Consider the following 24,422-nt stretch of genomic DNA (forward strand, 5'->3'; position numbering starts at 1 on the left):
TAAAAGCCAACCATTTCTGGTACATTGTACCTTGGTAGGTTTTTTTTTTTTTGCATGGGCAGACACCAGGAATCGAACCTGGGTCTCTGGCATGGCAGGCGAGAACTCTGCCTGCTGAGCCACCATGGTCGGCCCTGCACTTTGGCAGTTTTAACAAACAAAACAATGGTAGTTTGTAGCTCTGTACCCCAGAAAAACATGTTCTTAAACTTTATCCACTCCTGGGGTATGGACCAATTGCAGATAGGACCTTCTGATGAGGCTACTTTGGTTAAAGTGTAGACCACTTCAATCAGGATGGGTCCAAATCCTACTACTGGAGTTCTTCATAAGAGAATGAAATTCAGACACAGAGAAAGACACAGGAAGTAGGAAGCTGAAATCAATGAAATCTGAAAAAGAAGGGAGAGACCTGGAGACACCGCCATATGCCTGGCCAGGGGACAGGCTAAGGACGAAGGATTGCCAGCAGCCAGCCCCAAATCATCACCATCTTCAAGGAAAAAGCACTGCCTCGATGAGGACTTGATTTGGACATTTTCCTGCCCACAAAACTATGAGAGAATAAATTCCCATTATTTAACCTGAACTATTACATTGGCATTTGCTTGAGCAGCCCAGGAAACCAAAACATGCTTTAATAAACTGGTTGTGGAAACCAGGGCCCCCATTATCCCTCCAAATGGAAGGTGGCAGTGACTGCTCACAGTATCTGCTCAGTCTGATGTCATAAGTCACAGTAACGGACGTTCTTTACCTTCATCCACAAGACGGCTATTTTTGTCATAAAAAATTCTTCTTTATTTTCTTGTGTTCTGATTTTCTAGCTGGGCATAGTGCCAAATTCAAATTTGCATTAGGATACAATACACAAAATAGGTAAAAGTTCTCTTAAAGGTTACTGCAAGGCTGCCATGAGATAAAATTATACTTAAAAAGGCTATCAAGATACACCTGGTAGCAACCATTGTTTAGACCAGACCTCTGGCTCGGCTTCCTCTAAAACCACGTCTGACAAACCTGATATGACTGAGAATGAGAAATTCAATACGTTGAAATTGAAGACTGAAATGCAAGAGAAAAATCACTGCTTCCAAAGAAATGATTGAACAGAAGAAAGCAGGCAAATCGTAATGAGGCATACACAGTCAATATGCATTGTATATTTCATGAAGCATTGCCTTCTTATTTCACTTCATTTAGCTATTAGGAAGATATAAAGAGGTTGGATCAAGTTTAAATGACTGTGCTGCCCCTTTGCACATCAGAGAATCAAGAACTACTGACAAGGAAGGCCGTGCCTGCCTCCCCCATCTGCCTGGCTGGCTGGCAAGCTGGGGAAAGAACCTGCATGTTGGTGAAGGAAGAAGCTGGGAGGACAGTGAATCCAGAGTAAAAGCAAAGCTGGCCCAAGGTGTCCTACAGATTGTAAAATGCAGTGTAATCAGAGTGCCATTTGTGCATGTGTTCAAATGATTTAAATGATTGGAATGCACAATTTCTAAAACATGCAAACGAAAAGTTTTAAAACCTGAAAAAAGGGCTGTCAATCAGAGGAGCCCTGGTAACCAGAGGTAGACAGTAAAACAGCCACAATTCTGCAACCTTGTCTATAATAAGGGTGAAACCACCCTGCATCCAATCCAACACTGATCCCAGGCTTTGTGGTGGAAAGAAGAAAGACCTCATGAAAATGCCTAGGGGGTCCTGGAAGATGTTTCAGGAGGTTCTGCAGGATGAGTAGGAGTTTGCCAAGTGGACTGACTCCAGGAAAGCATTTCAGAAGGAAGTCAGCACAGGCAATGTGTGGAGCCTTGAAACGAAACACCATGGCAAGCATTACTTATCTGTTTGCTAATAAATTTGGCTTTATTCTCTATAAACAGCAGTGTGGCACAAAGAACTTTGAGCAAGGTGGTGATGTGACTCCACCTGCAGTGCTGGGCAGGGCAAGGTGGGCAGAGAGACTGGGAGATTGTGAGACCCTGAAGTCACTACCTTGTTTTCTGATCAAGCGTGTTTGCAGTCTCATGGGAGACAGATCACTTCTACCCCGACCTCAGCCACTCTAGAAGCTTAAATGAAATGGGGACCACCACAACATGGAGAGCTGCATAATTTCTGATGATGCTAATATAGAGGAGTTTTGTTTTGTTTTGTTTTTTGGGTGCATGGTCCAGGAATCGAACCCGGGTCTCCCAAATGAAAGGCGGGCATTTTAACCATTAAACTACCTACGCACCCTAGAGGGTTCTTTTTATTTAACAGAAAACTAGTTATCAGCTGGGAAATGACTGCCATCTCCCACCCAATATTTGTTACCTGGAATGTCGACAAATTTTGCAAAAAACAATACAAAACATATATATACATATATATATCGTAAAATTATATTATATATAGTATATATACAATAATCGAAAGATAACAATGGAAAGCTGGCACTGTGGCTGAGGATATACATCTGAGAGAAATGGGTTTACTGAAAAACCCAAAGCCCCTCAAAAATTCACCAGCCTCACTTCAAGTTTTGTACGACTTCAGAGCTATACATAGTCTATTCATATTTCTTGATATCTTCCCCTCCACATCCACGGTAACTGTTTCTCCTCTACAACCTCAGGTCCTTGGCCCCTTCTTCGATTCCATATCAGAGTTGTAACCTCTGCTGTAACGTCATTCACATCCCCAGGCATACACTCTGGTCTTGTCCACCTCCTGGTCAGATCCTTCCCTTGTGGTCACTGCCCCTAAAATGCACTCCCTAGCAAGGCAAATTAACAAGCATAGTAAGCATTAGCATTTACTGTGCATTTATTACATGACAGCCACTGATCTAACACCTTAGTACGAACCATTTTAATTCTCGCAGCAACTTGATGAATTACTTTTGGCCTCATTTCCCAAATGGGGAATCTGAAACACAGAGGAATGAAATAATTTTCCAAGGTGCACAGCCACGAAGCAGCAGGACCATACTCAAACGTGGCAGGCTAGCCCCAGAGCTCGTGTTCCGTACGCAGCAGCTGGAATGCAGGATGCCAGGAAGAGAACTTTGAAGTATGTGCGCAGATAGAAATCAGAAGGGAAAGAAGAGCCTGCAAAGGCAGGGAAGATGCAGAAAGCAAAGAATAAAACCAGTAGAAAGCCTGCCACAGAATCCGAGGGAAGGAGCCACGGGGAAATGGAGAAGGGTCTTTAATTCCTGATGAAATCCTTGGAGTAAGAGCCTTGAGAAACATCACTGTGCGTTCCCAACAGTGCTTGTGAAGGTTCCTAGTCTGGGCCCTGCTCCCCAGGCCGGGAGCCCTGGCACAACACATGGGTCTTTTTCTCTTTTTCGCCAAGTGGCCCCAGTTCCCAGCCAAGAACAGACAGATGAAGGGACAGCTAAGAGTGGGTTGGAAGTCATGCCAGCTGGTTTCCATTTTCTACATAAATTAAGTCCATTAAAGTCAAATATTTGCATTAACCAAATTCTTTGTTATTATACACAGCAGTTCCATGAAAGGAGAATTTTCATTTCGTCTCAAACAGCCCTTTCTCCTGACTTTCAAGTTAATTATTTTACTTTTCTACCATCAACTGACCCTTGCTATCCCCTGAAACCAAGAAGATTTATAGTAGCATTATTTAGTGAAGATTGTTTTTGTTGAAATAATGTAAATTTCAGAAAATATTCCAAATAAGCAGTTATTCATTTTGAAAATTTCTGACCATAAACAAATCTAAGTCTAAACTCCAAAAGGTACAAGTCTTAAGTGAAGTTTATACCCCATTTACTCTTGTCCAGCTTCTCTGGGCATAAATTGGAACTTTAAGGCATAGGTGAAGGATTTTAACTATAGCTTCTGCTTTACTTCCATTTTCATCTGCATCTTGTTATTTACAGCCCATAGAAAATGGTTTTATCCATACAGCCATCAGAGACCGGGTCCAAGGGGAAACCAAGGTTCTCACTGTCCCTTAATGCCCTGTGTAGATGGGAACAGAAACAGATTTCCTTGTCCTCAGAATCCTGGAGAAAGGAATAATTCCTCGTATATTTTATTTGAGCTTTTAAATTTGCTTCTCTTTTCATTTCTTTCCTACACGAGGTCATTATTTGATTTGTACACAAATACACAGAGACACAAGGGGACTTCAGTTTCATCTTAGAATGAATCAGAAAAATACAAACATCTTGCTACCATAAAGTAATTTTTTTACCTAAAAAAAAAAAGTCATGGAGAAAGGAAAATGCTTAAAGAAGATAAGACAACTCTTACTGTGATTTTTTTTAAAGATAAGGGTTAACTAGAACAAAGCATTCACGTAGTCTGTCGGCACATGCGGGCACACGAGCTCAGGCTGGCTCCCAAAGACAGGGGGATGAGGACACATGATTCTTTCCTTGATGAGGTCAAGGGCAGGCAGACACAGTTCATCACTGGGCAGAGATAGGTCAGATTTTGAATTTCTGCAGAGCCTTGACAAGCGAATTCTAGTTGGAACCCTGCCTTTCTGTTGACTGTGATTCATGTTAGAGGGAGGCCACGGAAAGTCAGGCTTAACACGTGTACAGGGCACATGAGCTGCGACGAATGGGGATGTCAACAGATTACTGACTCAGGGTACCGGGAGGAAAATTACAGGAGATAAATGTCCAAGCTTACACTTGGTTGAGGAGAGGATCTCTGCAGCTCGAGGGAGCTTAAGAGAACTGGAAATCTTTGGAGAGTTTTCAGCAGGAGAGCAACAGGGTATGACATCAGCTTTGAAAGAACCCCTGTGGCTCACAAGAATAGCTCAGGAGCAACAGGGTCAGATGGTTTCTGTGATGTCACCTGTGTCCTCCCACTGCTGTCATAAACCTCCAGCCTCCCAACAGGAAAACACCAAAGGCCACAGAGAATTCACATGGGAAGGCATAACCTCAGGAGGCCAGTGTCAGAGCTATTTTCAGCCACAGTATAGAAGAAAAGCAAACTAGTAGCAACGAATAGCAGGTCATTACATTAGCAAAACATCAAAATAATGATAATGTCATTGATATTCCACTGACTCAATGATAATGTAATACACACATGCATTGATGGTAGATTAAACCAGCACACACATTTGAGAAATACATTTTTTAATACATTAAGGTGCTGAAAACCAGTGTTAATAATCCCTTTCCAGGAAATTTGTCCTAAAAGCATGACTTACAAAAGGAATACATGTTATATGGCTAGAGATAGAGATAGAGGATTAATTTATAACAGACAAACACTAGAAATAACTTAGATACCACAACAGAAATACTGTTCAGTAATAATTTGTTGTAATACGCACAAATATCATCAACAGAGGATTACAAACTGGGTAAAAAAATGATTTATGCATAAGGATACTTTGAGATTTTTCTCCCTAGATTCTGATATCGACTGTTGCCCTATGTCTGTATAAAAAAACAAAACAAAGAAAGTAATGTTTTTGAAGTGAAAAGAGGAATCAACCACACCCCTACCAGAATGGTTAAAATTAAAAACAAAAACCTGACAATATCCTGATGAGGACAGAGAGCAAATGGAACTCTCATAGTTTGCTGGTGGGAATGCAAATGGGAAAGCACTTTGAATGTTTCCTATAAAGTTAAACATAAAGTTTAACATATAAGTCAAGAATCACACTCCTCAGTATTGAGCCAAAGGCAATATAAACTTACTTACATGCAAAACTCTGCATGCAAGTTCTTATAATGGCTGTACTCATAATTGCTATCCAATACCCTTCAACTGATGAATGGATAAACAAACTGCGGGATAGCCAGATAATGGAATACAGCTCAGTGATAAGAAGGAATGGACTACTAATGCATGCAATGTGAATCTCAAATGCATTATGCTCTAAGTGTAAGTAGCTGGATTCAGATGTCTACACACTGTACAATTTCATTTACATGACGTTCTGGAAAAGGCAAAACTCTAGGGAGAGAAAACAAAAGAGTAGAGGGTTGACTATAAATGGGCCTAATTATGGTGTGGTACTCTGTATACATTCAAAATTAGGAGAAATATACACTGGAAAAAGGTCAATTCACTATATGTATGCTGTGCCTTAATATTTTTTAAATGGAAAAAACAGAGAAGATTTAAAAAGTTGGTCATAGCCTTGTGATATTTATATTTTGTGCTGTCAGATGCCCTTGGAGGCTTGAACTCTGTGCTGTAATTTAAGACACCCTAGAGCATATTCAGATGAGAACACTGTGAATACAGTTATTATCATACCCTGGGAGGAAGTCTACAGGAGCTGGAGCCCTGGGCTTTGTTGAGTATGTGGACTGCACATAAGCTTTGTAATTTCTCTGAGCCTCAGCGTCCTGGTTTTTAAAAACAAGATGATAAAGTCTGTTCCACAGAGCTGTCCCAAAGAGTAAATGTTGTCAGGTGAATAAAATCACATAGCTCAAGTTCAGCACTTGAGACAAAAAGGCAGTTACTACTTTTTTAGCAAAAGCAAACTAAGAGGGAAGGAGGGATAAGAAAGAGAAGAAGGCATGAACAGTATTCAACACAGGAAAAGCTTTTGCAGTGAGTTGAATTGTGTTCCCCCAAAAGATATACCCAAGTCTTCAAACCCTGGACTTCTGTGACCTTACTTGGAAACAGGGTCTCTGCAGATGTAAAGGACCCCAAGAAGAGGTCACCCTGGATTTAAGGTAGACCCTCAGTCCAATGAGAAAGGAAGGAGAGTGGTGACACACAAAGAAGAGAAGACCCAGACGTCAAGGCCACGTGAAGATGGAGGCAGAGACTGGAGTGATGCCAGAAATCAAGGAATGCCAAGCCCTGCTGATAGCCACCGAAATCCAGGAGAGAGGCATGGAACAGATTAATCTCAGACCCCAGAAACAATCAATCCTGCTGATACCATGGATTTTGTACTTCTGGCCTCCTGAAAGGCGAGGGAATAAATTTCTGTGGACTAAAGCCACCCCATTTGTGGTAATTTGTTAAGGCATCCCTAGGAAAAACTAGGGAACAGCTTCAATGATGAAGAAGTGGACACCATGCTTTGTGGTTCTCTTTCCATGTTGAATCTCATTTCAGTCTCCTGTTTCCCAACCCATCATCCCAGTCTGGAGGTTTCAGGCATCTTGGACCTCCACTCCCCAGGACTACTCAGTCCCAGAGTCCCATCTACCTCTAAAGAGGAGAATTTTATTAAAAGAAAAAAATCTCCTCGAGGATTTCATATAAAAACAGCACAGTGGGTGAAAATACAAACTCTCAAGGGATACCACATGCCTCCTTCCTGAGGGAGGGAATCCGGTCTGCAGGGGTGAGGACAGGTGGAAGGGCGGGTGGGAAGGGGGTAGGTGGAGAGGTGAATTGAGAGAGAGATTTTAGTGATGTAGAATGGGTGTATGTGGCAGATTGAGTCATACACTCCAGAAAAAAATGTTCTTTAGCTTAACCCATTCCTGCGGATGTGACTCCTTTGTCAATAGGAACTTTTGAAGATGGTACTTTTAATTAAGGTGTGGTCACCTGCATCAGGATGGGTCTTAATACTATCACTGGAGGTCTTATAAGGAGAAAGCCATGGAGAGGAGCCAGAAGTCAGCAGAAACCCACAAGAGATAGGAGAGGGCATGACCACGTGATGGGAAAGCCAAGGACTCCCAAGGATGGTCAGATCAGAATGCTACTGACCCTAGGAGGAAGAAACCTTCTAACCATGCAAACTGTGAGCCAATAAACCCCCATTGTTTAAGCCAAGCCATCATGCAGTGCTTGTTGTAAGCAGCTCTGGGAAACTAAGACAGTATAAAATTTTGAAGGGCAGAAGAGACCCAAAAGGGATTCTCATGATGCTTTTTATGTGAAATTCTATGTGAGATCCCTGAGGAGAAGCACAGGTACAGACTAACTCTGCACTCTTCAGCAAGGTTCCTGAAGGAGCCACACCACGTTGGAGTCACCAGGGACTCTGCAGTAACAGGATGATATTGTGGGGATGCCATCTGGAAGTGGAGGATTCTCACCTAAATCATCACCTCAGGTCTGAGCAAAGAATACATTTTGACAAGACAGTCTAATAAATTCATGCTGCAAAAGACTGATAGTCCATCAGGCACCAATCAGTGTGATTTTTGTAATATAACTGCGAAGTCAAAGAGACATTATAGGTATCCTATTAATTTTGGAAATGCAATTGACAGGATATTTCAAGTGGATAACGAGATTTTTCAAGGCACTCTATCAGAATAGTTAATTGAAGTAGTCTACAAAGTACCTCGTGAACTTTCAAACTAGAAGATAATTTTTACGCTAATCCACATGGAAACCCATCTTTCTGGTAATTTATGACTTCTGATTAGAATTATAGTTGTCTCTGATCCTTCCTAATAGACTGTCAGCTGCTTAATGTTGGAACTTGATTGATTTAACTCATTTTCAACCCATGCAGTAGGTAACATGGATTTTTCAACACTAGGATATCAGCATGTTCTTACTGAATCAAGAGATTAAGATTAGGTTATGGGCCAGGAACAGAAACAACAAAATGAGCATCGGGGGATCAGAGTAACAAGACACCAGGTCTGAAATCCAGGAAATTTGAAAGAGAAGCTATAAACAGGGGGATATTAGAGTTAGGGAAGTGGCCCAGGACCTGGAGGCCAGGGAGGAAGGACAGGTGAGAGGTGGCAATGGTGCTGGTGGAGGAAAAACGCTCTGATGTGGCTTGTTACCTGGGACCCGTTAGGGTAAGAGCAGCCAGTAAACACTGAAGTTCCTGGATACAACTTTTTCCTGTTCTTTAAAGCACACCAAGCTGGTTGTCATCTTGAGCTTGGATGCCTCTGCCCCACTACATTCTACTGACTCCACTGCAATGCCCTGTCTGGTGATTATTTATTCGTCAGTGGACTTCTTCACAAGGTGATTCCCCCACCAGACCATCATGTCCGGGAGGTCAAAGACCTTGCCTTTCTCAGTCATCCCTGCTACCTTACCACCCGTGTCTTGCTTGAAGGCGCCTCCAGTAAAAACATCAGTTGGGTAAACGACGATGCATTACACTGGCAAAGCTTTGCATGCCTACATACCCTGACTGATTTCTCACTTGTTACAAATCCCTCTGCTTAAGGACAGTGAATGCAACTGAAGAGGGTAATCAATAAAGTGAAATAATACATATCTAAAGACATGTTAGAAAAAAGTCCCCCAATAAATAAAACCATTGCAAAATACACTATTGTATTTGCACAATAGTGTAAATGAAAACTTAATAGTCAATGTTTTCTTTTCATATAGTGGTGATCTGATCTCTGCATTCTGATGAAATATTTTAACATTGGCTAACAAGATCACTCAACATCTTAGATCTAATTTTAGGGCTTCAACTCAAATATCCTATCAGCTGTGTGGGCAATTAATAAGCAAGTTGGAGGAGTAGGTGCCCATGTGATGGGATAAGGCATGGCAAACCAGGTTCTTCCCAATTGTCATGTGCAGATTAACATTCCCCAGGATGGTTCAGCTGGGGCTCCTATCTCTACTGCAATGGCTGCTTTCCAGAACCTTCCACCAAGGTTAACCAGGCTCTCTGAAGTGATCAACCCTATTCCCTACTGTGAAAAGCCTGCTCGCACCAGGAAATGTCAAAAGTGTGTATACCTTCCCCCTCAGTATACAAAAAAGCAAAATCCTAACATATATCCTTGGACGACATAAAGTAAAATTAAAGATAAGACAAATGCAAGGACAAAACCAAAATTAGAATGTGAAATCCAGAAGAATATATCTATCGAAATAAATGGTTTAATCAGAAAATGCATAAGCTGTATGCATACAAACTGGCATCAAATATGAATAAATGAATTTTTACATTTCATGCACAGGACTTACATTTACATGGCATACTGGCAGGCTGGAATATAAACTAACAATACAAATTATAACACAATCTGGAAATACCCCCAAGCTGCCAGAAACAAGAAGATGACAGTGTTTTAACTTCCCAATGTATGAAAAACTTACCATGATAACACAATTAATTCATTGCAAGGGGTAGAAATAATAGTATACCAACCTGTGATGAATTATATGAACTATTTTCCATTTATATAGACACTAAGAACCATTTTATCTCTAATCAAAGACATCTTTCTTAAAGGGTTTCCGATGCTAGAAAATAACATTAAAAACTAAGCTATAAATTGCTTATTATTTTATACAATTTTTCAAAATAGGAGAACAAGCTAATTTATACATTTTACAACATTAGATGTAAAAACAATATTGTCCATAGTTAATGGAACAACAAATTGATATTTAAGTATATTATTTTACATTATAGATGTAATCAAGAGTGAAAGTAAAGATAGCATCCAGTTGTATTAGCAGATACCATATTATCTATCAAATAGGAAGGCAAGAGCTATATGAGAAAAGCCAATAAGTCAAGAGATGGTAGTACATAGTATTTGGGGACATTGTTGGATTTTTGTTTTTTAAGTTAAAATCAAATTTTAAAGAAGAGGGAGGAAAGGAAGAGGCAGAGGAAAGTAACTTTTCATTATGAGCTTTTCTGCACCAGAATTCTTTGCCTATTCTCCTGTGTTCTTTGTCTCTTATTTATGAGCTTGTCAGTGTTTAGAATATTGCATATGTTAACCCTTTCCTGAATACATATTTGGCATAATCTTCTCCTAATTAGAGGTTCATCTTTTACCTTCGTGGTATTTTCCTGATGCATGGAATCTTTTAATTTAAAAACTTTATTGTCTGTCTTTCCTTTATGCTTTTTGTCTTGTTTTGCTTTTCACATTTAAGTCTTTAATTCATATGGAATTTACTTTCATTTTTTAATGAAAAGCGGGATTTAATTTTATTCTTTCTCTTTTTTTCACATGGATAGAGAGCTATATGCACAGCTTTTACTGAATCCTTGCCCAGCTGATTTATAACATCATTTCTGCAATAAACCAAATTCCAATATTCATGAAGCTGCTTCTGGGCTCTTCATTCTGTTCCACTGATCCAGCTGGTTACACTATACTAACACTATGTTGTTTAATTATTATGGCTTCATAGTAAATCTACCTGGTAGAGTGAGTCACACTTGCTAGTGCTCCTTCAAATTTGACTTGGCTATTCTTAGATCTTTACTCTTCCACATAAATTTTGGGAGCACTTTGTTAAATTTCACACGCAAAAAAATCCCACTTAATTTATGAGTTAATTTGGAAGGACTGCCATCTTTATGAAACTGAATTTCCCTGACTTCCCTTGTCCATTCATTTAATCGCTCTTCATTTAATATATCCCCCAATAAAAATCTTATATGTCATAGATTAAATTAAATTGTGGATACTTACATTTTTTTATTATTACTGTGACTGGGACCTTTTAATTATATATTTAAATTACAATTTTCAAATTGGTTATTATGCATAAATGCCCATTGTTTTGTAATTTGATCATATCACCTCTTCTCACTAGTTCTAAAACTTGGAAGGTGCTCTAGGATTTTCTATGCAGATAATCAAAGAGTCTGTGAATAAAACAGTTATGTTATCATGTGATTTATTTTTTTCTTATCTAATTGCATTGGCAAGAGTCACCAAGACAAAGTGATGACAAGAGGAATTCTAGTATTTTTCTCAATTTTTAATGTTTTTAAAACTAAATATAATATATGGTATAGGTCTTTCATAGATACCCTTCATCAGGTTAAAGAATTACTTTCTGTTTAGTTTTATATCATTTGTATTTATATAATGAAAGTGTATTAAATTGATTAAATGCTTTCACAATATTTATTGAGAAAATCACATGGCCTGTCATTTGTAATTTTTTAATGTGGTAACTTGATGGATTTTAAGGTTAATTCATTCTTTCTTTCCTAAAACAAACTGTACTTAAGTTATAATGCACTTAAATATAAATTCCTAGACGTGGTTTTCTATTATTTAACACAAGATTTTCTTTCCTCTATGCTCGTTAGTGAAATTCCCTTCTAATTTTCTTTTCTTCTACTTTCCTTGTCAGTTTTACTATTATATTAAACTAGATTAATAAAATAAGTTGAGTAGTTTTCATTCTTTTTCTATGAACTAGTCCATAAAGATTTTCTCAAATTCATTTGTAAAACCATTTACACCTCATGTCTATCAGGGAACAGGATGGTTTTGGACTCTGATTCAATCATTTGATGGTTATTCCTCTTTTAAGTTTTTCTATTTTCTTATATTAATTTTGGCTATTTATATTATATATGAAAACTAGCCTTTTCATATAAATTTCCATATTTATTGCCTTGAAATTGCTTATATTATTATTATACAATGTATAAGTCTCTTCTTTACACTGTTAGGGCCCCTTTATAAATTTTTATATTATTTATATGTTTCTTCTCATTTTATCTTAATAATACCAGAGATGTATGCACTTAAAACTCTATTCAAAGAATTCTAGGGGTTTTAAATCAACCCTCTTTGATTCTTGGGTTTCTATTTTACACTTATTTGCACTGTACTAAAATGTATTCTACTTTGTGTGAATTTATGCATTTTTCTTGCCTAACAAGTACTAACAGAAATGTAAGTTTATCCTCTGGTGTTTATAAAGTTTGGAAACTATACTCTGAAAAATGAAGGGAAAAAAACAAAACTTTAAACACTCCCTCTAAAAGTTTGCAATGCTTGTTAATATTCAACAAGAGACAAGATAACTCATCAGTATTTCATTCATTCAACATAGATGCTGGTCTTTAGGATGAGCCATATGCTGAATTAGGCACTGAGGATGTATATGAAAAAGTTCACGGTCCAAGAAATAAACAGAAATGAAAAATTTAAATAATAATATAAATAACACCGACAAGAACAACTAGCAGTTGTTTCTTAATTACTTGTTATATGCCTGGTCCCAGTCTAAGTACTTCATATGGAATTTAATACTCAGATCGCCCCATAAGGAAGTTACCATTATTATCACCATTTTACAGATGCAAACACCCATGAATGGCGAGGATGACAGCTAGCAGGTGGTGGGCATATAGTCCAAATCATTACTAACAGCCAATGAGCACACTAACTCTTCAGCAGAAGAACTATGTTTTGAACAGTTGACAAAGCAGATAGTGTATGCTGATTAGAGTTATAGGATTTTTTCTACTCTGAAGTCCTTTGGTTTTAGGAAAGCAGACTTTCTCCTTCCTATGCCTTCTCTGCTTTGTCCTTTCATTTGGCCTCTACTTTGTCTTCTGTCCGATGTGTATTTCTAGCTCTTTCATCATCTGTCGAATTTACTAACTCACTCATCATTTTGCCATTGATGACCCTGTACTTCACATTCCTTTCCAAGCCTCCTGTGACATGCCAACTGCCCATCATCTTTTGCCAGCCAAACCAGTACTTTTCTCGGTAGTTGCTATCAACCCAACTGCCAATTGTTTTACTTTTTTTTTTTTTTTGCTTATTAACGCCCCTGTGTATATTTCCTGAATCTTTTGTTCTTGTTCCCTGGGGCTAGCAATCTGGCTCATTTGTTAATAACACATGCTAATTATAACACATGATATTATTTACCCCTTCTCATTTGAAAGCTTTTCAGTGTTCATTAGTCAAGATACATAAACATATGGATTCTATCTCATCAGATTAAACCCATATGGGTTCCTCTTATGTAAAGTGAGTTAGGATTTTCAGGAGGAGGGCACTTAAATCAGAGTGTATTTGCTATGGTCCATGTATATCAGAAATAAAATGTCCACTTCCCTTTCACAGGAAGGAAAACCTAGGCTATCAGCAACATTTTAATAAAGATCATGCAGCATCATTTTATAAAATAACAAAATAATTTATTCTCCTCAATGCATAAAAATGGCAATATGTTCTAACATCTCCTAGGTGACTGAAATGGATTCTCTCTAGTCTCTTTAGTATGGACTGCGCGTGTACCTCAGAAAAGAAGATCGAACCCAGTACTGTACACAAAAGAGAATCCAGAGAGCAAAGATGGCCAGAAGCAGAGGTTGGATGGCCAGGGATTGCCAGCTTACACCTGAAGCTGGGGAAAAAGACAGGGGACAGATTCTTCCCTGGAGCCTGCAAAGGAAGCACAGTCCTTTTTGACACCCTGATTTCTGGCCACCAGAAGTGGGAGAGAATAGATTTCTGTGACTGTAAGTCAAAAGCAAACAAAAAAGGAATCAGTCGTGAAAACCACAAGCACAGTGGACAGGGACTCTGCAAATGTACATAATAACAAGAGAAGAAGAATCTTCCAGCTCTTGAAAGGTCCAGGTTGGAGAGTGTGCTTGTGTGTGCAGGAGGTGGGAAGGCAGGTGGGTGGCAGGGTGGGTAAGTATGTCTGTACGAATGCAGATAGGCTAACACTACTGAGTGTGATGATGCACAAGGCTTTGCATGAAGCTGCCAGATGCAGAATCTCATTCAGTCATTACAGCCACACTTGCACTATAAACACCAACAGCTCCTACCTACATATTGAACACTATGCCAGAAACTGCTTGTCCTGCAATGCTACCACCTGTGACCTAGCTTTTATTACTTTTGCAATTGTACGAATGAGTGAACTGAGATTCATAGTTATCAAGTCACTCACCCAAGGAACTTGTATTATTATTAAATTATCAGGGGTCAGATGGAAACCAAGAGAGGCTCAGAACTTGCCAAAGCTCATATGGTGAATAATAAACAAGCCTACACTTTGAGCCACAATACCCAGCTTCTTAGTAAGGAAAGACCGCCTTCCTCTCAGGAATATGCAGAAGGAAAAACAAATGTACACAACTTATATAAGATATTTCTGTCATGAGAGAATGGGGGCATGTTCTAAGATATCCTGGGGGAGGGCAGGGGAAAGGATAAAGCAAAAATAGATATTTTGAAGAAACCAGAATAAATTCTTATAAATTTCTATAAATGTCCCAAAGATAAAAAAAAAAAAGTCATTGCCTATGGGAAGCATGAGCAGGCTGTAATGGCAGGAATGGAAGAGATAAGAATAGCTTGTGATGAGACGGAAACACACCAAGATAAGAAGAGACTGCACAAAAATATAAAAAGAGACATGTGAAATTAAACTCTGCATTGGAAATAGGAAGAAACAGGTCAGACACTGTAAAATTTTTTTTAAAAAGTCAAAACACTTAAAAATGTTTGCTGTTGGAGCAGCATTTTAAAAACTTTGGCCAATGTTACTTGATTTTTCTGTTTGTCCTCCACATTCACTGTCCATCCCATCCTGCCTGCTGGAGGCTGATCTTGCTGAGCTGGGTTCAGGCAATGGGAGGCACTGACAGGAGCATGGTGGGGGGGGCGAGGAGAAAGGCCATTTATTCCCCCACTGCTGAGCCATAGGCTGTCAGTGCCTGCCTTCCTCTACCAAAGGCAGTGCTTTCCTACAATTTCAGTTCTCTCTCAGGCTCCATGCCACTCCCTCTCTCTGCCCTGCTGGCTGAAGGGCAGTAACAGCTCTCAGCTCTTGCCAGCCCCGGCATGCTTCACCATCCCTCATGGCTTCCCTTAGCCCTGTCCACAGCTTTGCAAATCATCTCTCCTTAAATTCTTGATGTGAGTGTGCCACCTGTTTCCTGATGGATCCTGATGGACACTGAGCAGACAGAAGGCCAGGCATCCCCCATCTACTAGAACTGGGACAGAGCCCCTGTATCTTTATCCGTTTTTGTTTTTTGCATGGGCAGGCACCAGATATCGAACCTGGGTCTCCGGCATGGCAGGTGAGAACTCTGCCACTGAGCCACCATCACCCACCCTTTATCCGTATTATCAACTGTGGGTGTAGACAACTACTAAGATTTCAAGGGTTCCACTGTATTAGGGATTGAATCACGCCCCCCAGGAAACACATGTTCAAGCTTTAATCTGCATTCCTGTGGGTGTGAACCCACTTGTAAATAGGAACTTCGAAGCTATTACTAACAGTTAAGGTCTTTTGGTAACAATCTCACACATATAAGAAAGGAAGGCAGACTCTTCCTCCAAAAGTCAATCTCCCATAATCAGTCCACCTATAAGTCATCATATAATGCTGCCCATACAGTGTAATTTTAAGTCCATTTCAATCTATTTTTCTCACAATTGTTGAACAATACAAGCTGAATGGCAAAACAATTAAATTTAATACCTTTGAGTCTTCTTTTCTTCCCTAATCAGAACTTTTGTGTTTTAATAAAAATTGAAACCTACAGAAATATGGCTCAGTGAACATAAAAAAATGAAGGTAAAATATGAGTGCTCCAAGATCACTATTATTTATTATGTAGCATAAAATTATTCAGGGATCAAAGATAAGGTCCCTGAGTAATATCCTTCATTAAAAGAGCTGGACATTTGCAAGAAAATCTGATAACTAATAGCCTATATGTTACAATTTTTCTTAAGCTAGATAAGTAGAGGCAGTTGCTCAGAACTGCATATTAAATTCACTTTCAATTAGTATTGTTCAGCATTTTATTCTTATGATTTGTATGCTTGGTAATACTTTTAAAATTAACTTGCCACAGACAGACATATCACATACTTCTCAGCCGTAATAATTTTTCTAATGCTATATCTTTATAACAGTAATTGCCTCCTTTCTGAAAGAATATGCCTTTAGAATCTAGTGACACTTCATTTATTACTTTTCTCATATTAGAGCTGCCTCAGCATATTAGATTTTTTTCTTAATGACTTTTTCCTATTAGGAGATTGTAAGGATCCCAAGGCAAAGGGAGTCCATTAGGAAAGGGAGGATTTTAGAGAAGGCAGGAATTTCTAAGGTGGACATCAGGCAATTGTTGCCAGGAATAGGCTATCTCCTATTTCCTGTAAATTTTAGACATTTTAAAATCGTATTGTGGTAAAATATATATAACAAAATTTGCAATTTTAACCATTTTGAGTGTACAATTCAGTGGTATTAATTAGATTCACAATATTGTACAATAGTCGCCACTATCTAGTTCCAAAACCCTTTCATCAATCCCAACAGAAACCCTGCACCCATTCAGAAGTAACTCTCCATTACCCTCTCCTACTGGAGAACTCACACTGATGTACTCAGAGCAGTGACCTCCCATCCCTCGTCTACCTGCCTCCTTTACCCCTCTTGTTTGTATGCGGGCATTTGGTATGTTTCCAATTGTCCTTGTTTGCATGCAGGTGTTTCAGATGTTTCTATTTCTCGAGACCTCAGGGAGTCAGAAGACATATTAACCAGCCCCAGCTGCTTGCCAGAACACAGTTGTTGCTCATAGGTAGAGCCTCCTCCCTCTGCAGTGTATAAAAGCCCAGTACTTGGGCAGTGCAGGTGACCCTTATCTCCAACATGAAGAGAGACGTGCAGAGCTGCTGAGCAATTGGCCTCCCCAGGGGGCCGGCTGCAATTGGTCCCTCACCCCCAATATGAAGATATGAAGTGTGGCAAGTGGTGCTGCCATCCACCAACCCTGACCTGAGCAGGTGTCTTCCCCAAGAGACCAGATAAGGTGTGACCTTTTCCCCTGCTCTTCTGAACCTCTTTTGCCACGTAAGTAGTAAAACAGTCACTTACTGAAAGTCTGAGCACCATATAGCAATTCACTCTACACTTCTACCCAGCCCCTGGTATCCTCTAATCTGTCTTAGCCTATACTTTTTCTCTGAATTTACCTAATCTAGATATTTCATAAAAGTGGAATCATACGTTGTCTGTCTTTTTGTGTCTGGCTTCTTTCATGTTGCATAACGTTTAAACATTTATCTATGTGGTAGTATATATCACACCTTCATTCCTTTTTATGGCTGAATAATATTTAACTGTATGGATTTACTACATTGGGTTTATCCATTCATCTACTAATAGACATTTCAGTTGTTTCAACCTTTTGGCTATTGTGAATAATGCTGCTTTGAGCACAATGTACCAGTCTCTGTTTTCGATATTTTTGGGTATACGCTTAGGAGTGGAATTGCTAAGGTATATGGTAATCCTATGTTTAACTTTTTGAACAATCACCAAATTATTTTCCACAGTGGTTACTCCATTTTACAGCCTCACCAGCAATACACAAGGGCTCCAATTTCTCCACATCCTAGCCAATACTTATTCTCTGTTGTTTTAATAATACCCATTGTAGTGGGTGTGAATTGTATCTCATTATGGATTTGACTGCATTTCCCTAATGACTAATGTTGCTGAACACTACAGATGAAGGTCAACATTACAGATGAATTAGGACATATCTCTAAAAACATAAGGCTATGAAATCCAAAAAAAAAAAAAATACCATTAATACACTGAATTAAGTGTATTATGGCAATAAAACATGTTAAGAAAGTAATGGTCATCCCTCCTCCTCCACCTCTCAGTTGAGGGGTCTGTCTGCACAGCTCTGCCTGTTCAACTACCCCTGTGTAGAACAGCACCACTTGGTCCACATGGCCAGGATACAGTGAATTCTCTGACAGCTGACTATCTCTTTTCCAGACCATAAACAATGGTGATTAAATCTGTGCTGGGGCAAAGAGAGTTCCCATAGCCCCTTGGATCAGGAAGCCAGTTATGGGAGTATCACCAAGAAGCATTTCTAAGAAGCTGCCTCACCAACAGGCTGGGCTCTCTTGGAGTCATCCATCTCCTATTGACAAAAGTGCTGACACAGAAGTTGAGGACAACTTCAATGCTGTAGACAGAATTTAAGGACCAATTGGGGGGTGTCACTCCTGCTATTTCTTTCAAAAGTTTCCACACTGGACTTGCTCCCAGGCCCTTGGACCTTGACTTTTCCTGCTTCCTGGATTTTGTTTGTGTTGTACTGCTGGCTTGTAAGGAATCTACTCTCTAATCCACACATCCAAACTCTACCTACCCACTATTTAAGTCAAATCTATACTCACAGTGAAGATTCAGCCTGAATTAATCCTTCCCCACCTCAACCCTCATGGAAGTCGCACAGCACGATGAAAATAACATGCCTGTTGAAGTCAGATGAACTGAGCTTTCTTTATATAAGTATTAGCAATTGCTACCTCTGTAACCCATGCCCATTACATAATGGCTTTGAAAGGGATGCATTCTTCCAGTGAGGGCTGTTGCAGACCAATCTACAAAAGGTACCCAGTAGGCACTGGCTTCCTTTGATCTTGCTAAATAAAAATTTACATGCAATTCATTTCTGGATTCATTAAGTAACACTTTGCAATTATTTCCTCCTAGTATCCTATTATCTTATTTTAACTATTTTAGCATTTATGGCCATTTACATTTTATCAACTCTCATCATTTCCTCATCTAGAATCTAAATTTCTTAAAGGCAACACCATATTTTATGCTTCTTTGTTTCTGACTCATCACATGACTCAGTGTCTTGCATGAGTTACCCAAGGGATATTTTAAAAATAGCAATATACCAATTCCCATTATACTGAAGAATTGTAGCCCAGCAGGCTTTGAGCCTCATCAGATGGTAATCCCAATAACCACTGTGGTTTAAGTGTGTCCTTCCTATGTCTAGGACAGTCAAAGGAAAGAACTGGCAATGGAGCACATTGCAGAACCAGCCTGGGGGTCATGGGCTGAAGGGCTTTAGGAAAACTCGTTACCACTCAGTTATCAGCAGCTGCATAAACTCCTCTCTTCAGGAAACACCTTTAAACTTCTCTGATGCCCACAGCTGGAGCTAGCAAATGGTTTTACCAAATGGTTTATCGTAATTGAGAAATTTATCAGGATCTTGGGTTCCAGCTACATGAAATATACTTCACAGAACATCAACTGATAAATATGAATTACAAATAAAGCACTCAACTCATAATTCAAACAGATATGAAGAATCCACCCAAGATACATGCTGGACTGTCCACAGCATGGAGTTGCTGCTCCCAAAGGCCACCCATCAATGCAGTATCTGATGGACCTCATCACCCTTGCTACCTCTGTCTTCTTGGGAAGACAGGAATATATTCCCAACTGGACTGTGTAGTAATTCAGTTTCTAAGAACTTTCTGAACAACCATCCAGAAGCAATAACCAGGGAAAAGTCTATTGCGATGGCTTCCGGGTACAATTCATGATGCTGCATTTAATTCACTATGATTATCTTATTAGGTGTCTTCATCTACCTTGTTTTTAATCTTCCTATTCAAATTCATGGGTTCTTGCCAAAAAATCAGTTTTATTATTATTCACTTAAAAATGTGCCTGCTGGATTAATATGAAAGAATTTACCCTTTCCAGTGAGTTACCCAAATATAAGTCACTGTCATTTTTACCTAAAAATGAGTATTTTATCCTTTTTAATTTCACTTGGTCTTGAGTAGTCTCATTGTGTTATACTTTAATTAGCCTGTTTCAAACTCAGTTTTCTGGCCAGACTATCTTTCCCTGATGACATTTAGTACTTTTAGTAAATTTAAAGAGTAACATATCAGTCTATTTTTATAAACAAGAAAGGGCTTTAGACACTGAAGCTGTTTTATTATCAGAGTAAAATTCTACATTGTTTCAAGGACCTGTACAAATGTGTGTCCTACTTCCTTCTCCTCTTCACTTAATGAACAATAGCTTCATCTTTAATGTGATCAAGCAAAACAGATTCTCTTGAAAAGAGGTCAGGATCGTGACTGCAAGAAAGCCCCAAAGTGGATTTATAATGAGTTTTCTGAATAAATAATGACTCCAAATACATTTACATTAAATATATTAACCTTTAACTCACCCAGATTTTTAAATAACATATTAATATTATATTTGAGCTCAATTCATGGATTTGAAAAAAAAACAAAAAATGACCTACAGCCTTTCTATAAATCATATGAAGGTTAGAGTGATACAGACATTTTCCCCACAAAATATGGACAAACATATGACTTTGCAGTGGGACTGAATTGCCAGGGGACTGAATTTTTGATGGGTGCAACAGGAAGTATTTCTATTGGTTTGAGCATTCAAAGAAACTTGGAAAAGAAAATAATACACGCAGCATAAGATTTTAAGGTTTTGTACATTGAAAAATGACCAGCATAGCAATGAAGACAGAGAAATAATTTTAAAAAATTACTAATCCAGACTGAAGCTCATTCATCATGCACTCCTTCCAGTTCCTTGGCGTTTACATGTTACATTAAATACTGTAGTTGAGAAAAATAACAGAATCAAAGCTGAATGGAAAGGTAATCAAATCTATTATTCCCCATCAAGTGGTTCTGTAGGTTTCCAATAAAATTGAGAGTGAGGCAAGAATCAGTTATTCACCCTTAAGTAGCTTTCTAGAAAGCTGTTTTCTTGAATGCCGGGGATAATTATCAGACATCTAATGCCTACCACTCGTGGGACAGTCCCAGTGAAGATGGCACCAAAGGACTGGCATGGTCTGCCCAGGCACCCAGCACAGTGGGAGGGCTCCTCAAAGCCCCTGATGCTATTCATTTCAAGGACACAATTGGATTTATCAGTACTGGGATGTTCCTGCCATTTAAGAACCACCCAGACCCCTGTTGAAATAAATGCAAAACCAGAGAAGCCCCCTCTTTGAGGAAGGAAATTATGAAGGAAAAAAAATGCATCCTGTATTTGGTGGCTTCAAATGAAAAGGAAAGCATGAAACAATTCACGGGTTTGATTTGGTTTGATGCAGTGCTGCAAAGTCTTAGTGTGAGCTGCTAAGGCAACTGAATTTCTGCCTCAGTAAGCTAAAGAAAGAGGCTTCTGTGCAATTTAAAGTTCTCAAGGAAGGCAGCGTGGCGCAGTGATGGAGAGCACAGGGCACGGAGCCAGAACAACAGGGCTGGAAGCCAGCTCCACCAGCGACCGCTATGCACCTGCCCTGGGTCTCAGTTAATGCCTCTGGGCTCATAACAGAGGCACCTCACCGGGTGGGATGAGAATTAAGTGGAGTGGATACTTGAAAAGGGCCTGGTACATAATATGTTTTATAGCCATGCTTCTTATTACGGAAGTTAAACAGAAGGGACAGGTTTCTCTGTTCCAGGCAACTCACTTACTGCAAAATGGTTTCATTACAAGAGCATTCCCTTACCTGAAGCATAACACGGCTACAGGCATTTTGGATAGCACTCTAAAAGAAAACTGCTGTGGGAGAGAGAGAGATAGGTCACATATTTTAGCAGTTATTAATCATTTCAAATAAATGGAATTTACACTAATTTGCAGGTTGTTTCTTTTTAAGCCATCTCTCTGTGACTGTGGTTTCCAAAAAGCAGAAAAAATCTTGAACACCTTTTAGTATTTCTGAAGGCTACTGTTTTTTGTCTCCCTCCTATACAAGTCTATTGGAATAAAAATAAAAAACAAAAACAATCTACTAAAGGTGCTTCTAACATCTTTACCACCTAAACACTCTTCAAATGTTGGGTCTTCCATACCCTTTAGCCCAACAGTCATTTTGTGAATTCTTTTGTTAGTTGCAACAACTCCTCGAACCAGAACTCTGCTGCAAAATCCAGCATTCGTTCTGAAACAACTGTGCCAGGAGATTCTGGTGCATATCAAAACCTAAGTACTATGACACAGATGGTTGGAAAACTTTTGCTATCATCTATTGGGTTAAACACCAGTGTTAAATAAATAATTAAAATGTAAAATATAAATAAAAAATAAATACAATAAAAATATAATAAATAATACAATAAACATCTTGTGTAATTAAATTTGACATAATATTTCAATTTGATTTTTTTTCAGGTTTTTTTGGGGGCATAATTTACATAAAAGGAAATTCATCCATTTTAAAGGTACATCATTCCATGAATCCTGACAGATGCATAATCATGTAAATACATATCATTCAAAATATAGAACGATCACCCAAAAAGTTTCCCTTATGCTCCCTTGCACTCAACCTCTTCCCACTCCAGCTCCAGGCAACCACTGATCTGTTCTCCATTACTAGAATTTCATATAAATGGAATCGTACAGCAGTCACCTTTCGAGTCTGGCTTCTTTTACTTAGTCTGATGTTTTTGAGATTCATCCACATTGCACATTTCAAGAACTGGAATCTTTTAACCCCGTATTCCCAGTGCCTGAAAAGTGGGAAATTATTTAGCAAAAGCTACTACAGTTAAACACTCCAAGCTGATTAAGAACTATATTCCACTCTTCTAAAATGAAACCCTTGAATAACGGGTGATTCTTATTTTAGGAGAGCAAAGAGATTTGAAGCTTCATTAATTAAGCTCACAGGCTATTTCCAGATATACTGTCAAGTGATTTATATGATAGATTTCATTTTTTTAATCTTGCTAGCTAAAGAACCATTAAAAGAGATTTTACGGGTTACATCAGTGAACATGGTGAAGAAAAAGGTCTCCAAAAACTTGCTCCCCCATAAAAGGAACAAAAAACTGGCAAAAACGGTCAGCATCATCTTGTTCAGAACTCTGGATATTAACTAAAGACTTGCAGCACCTGGGGAAGATTTGTTCAAGGAAAACAACTGAATCGTGCTAAGAAGAGCAAACTTTGTAGCAATTTAACTTGCCCTACTCCCATCTACCTTTCCCCATCTCCATGGGCACCTTGAAAAGTAATAGCGCACATTTCCAGGGTAGCCTGGAAGCCAATGGGGGAAAACAGAACAAAACTGGAGCACTTTCAAAGTCTTATTCCCAAATAACTGTCATAGTCTGGCCTCTTGAGTGATTCTCTGGAAGGCTCCACTTACATGTCTATCATTTGACCTGACTTGGAGCTCAACCTGTATGAAAAGTATTTTCAATGGGGGGCACTAGTTGAATACATTTACAGACAAGTGTTTTCAGTCTGCAATTCCTGGGGCAATGAATAATTGTTGGAGCAAACAAACTAACCAAAAAGAAAAGGCTGGAGAATAAGATATCAGTAGGACCTTTGAAAAGCTCCTACATATTCCTGGGGACCTAGAAAGCCTCATGCATACTTAGGGCTCTTGCATGCTCAGGGAAGAGGATAGAAGGCCCTAAGACCTCACCTCTAGCTGATTCTCAGGCTCTATACAAGCAGGAGGGGATCGATACGGCAGAGGTAGCAAGTGTCTGGCAGAATGTTGAAGATGCACACCAACAAGCACACAAAGCCTCCTAACAAAAACTAGGAGATGTATTGGCTCAAGGCATTGAAGGAAATCACCATCCAATCATTAGTTGACCAATAAGCCAACTGAGTAGATGCTTTAGCAACTACACATGTTAAATAACACAGACTGTACAGAATTGGTCCATAAAAGTCACTAAATGAACAAACAACTATAACAAGTATCAAAAACAACAAATTCTTGACAGAGGAGGATCTGATGTCCAGAGGTGACATACTATATTATTTAAAATGTCCATTTTCAACCAAAAATTACGAGACATGCAAAGAAACAAGAAAGTAGGCCCTTATACAGGGGAATAAAACAAACTAAGATATGGGGGAAAAGCAAACTAAAAGAGA

At 39.0% G+C, this 24,422-nt stretch overlaps 1 protein-coding gene across 1 annotated transcript in view; it reads right to left on the bottom strand.

The window, feature by feature from the left end:
- Positions 1-24,422, bottom strand: part of ENTREP2 (endosomal transmembrane epsin interactor 2) — a 512,187-nt gene that overhangs the window by 260,213 nt on the left and 227,552 nt on the right. The gene's annotated exons all lie outside the window — the stretch shown is intronic.

Source organism: Tamandua tetradactyla, chromosome 12 (assembly GCF_023851605.1).
Source record: "Tamandua tetradactyla isolate mTamTet1 chromosome 12, mTamTet1.pri, whole genome shotgun sequence".
Classification (NCBI taxonomy): Eukaryota; Metazoa; Chordata; class Mammalia; order Pilosa; family Myrmecophagidae; genus Tamandua; species Tamandua tetradactyla.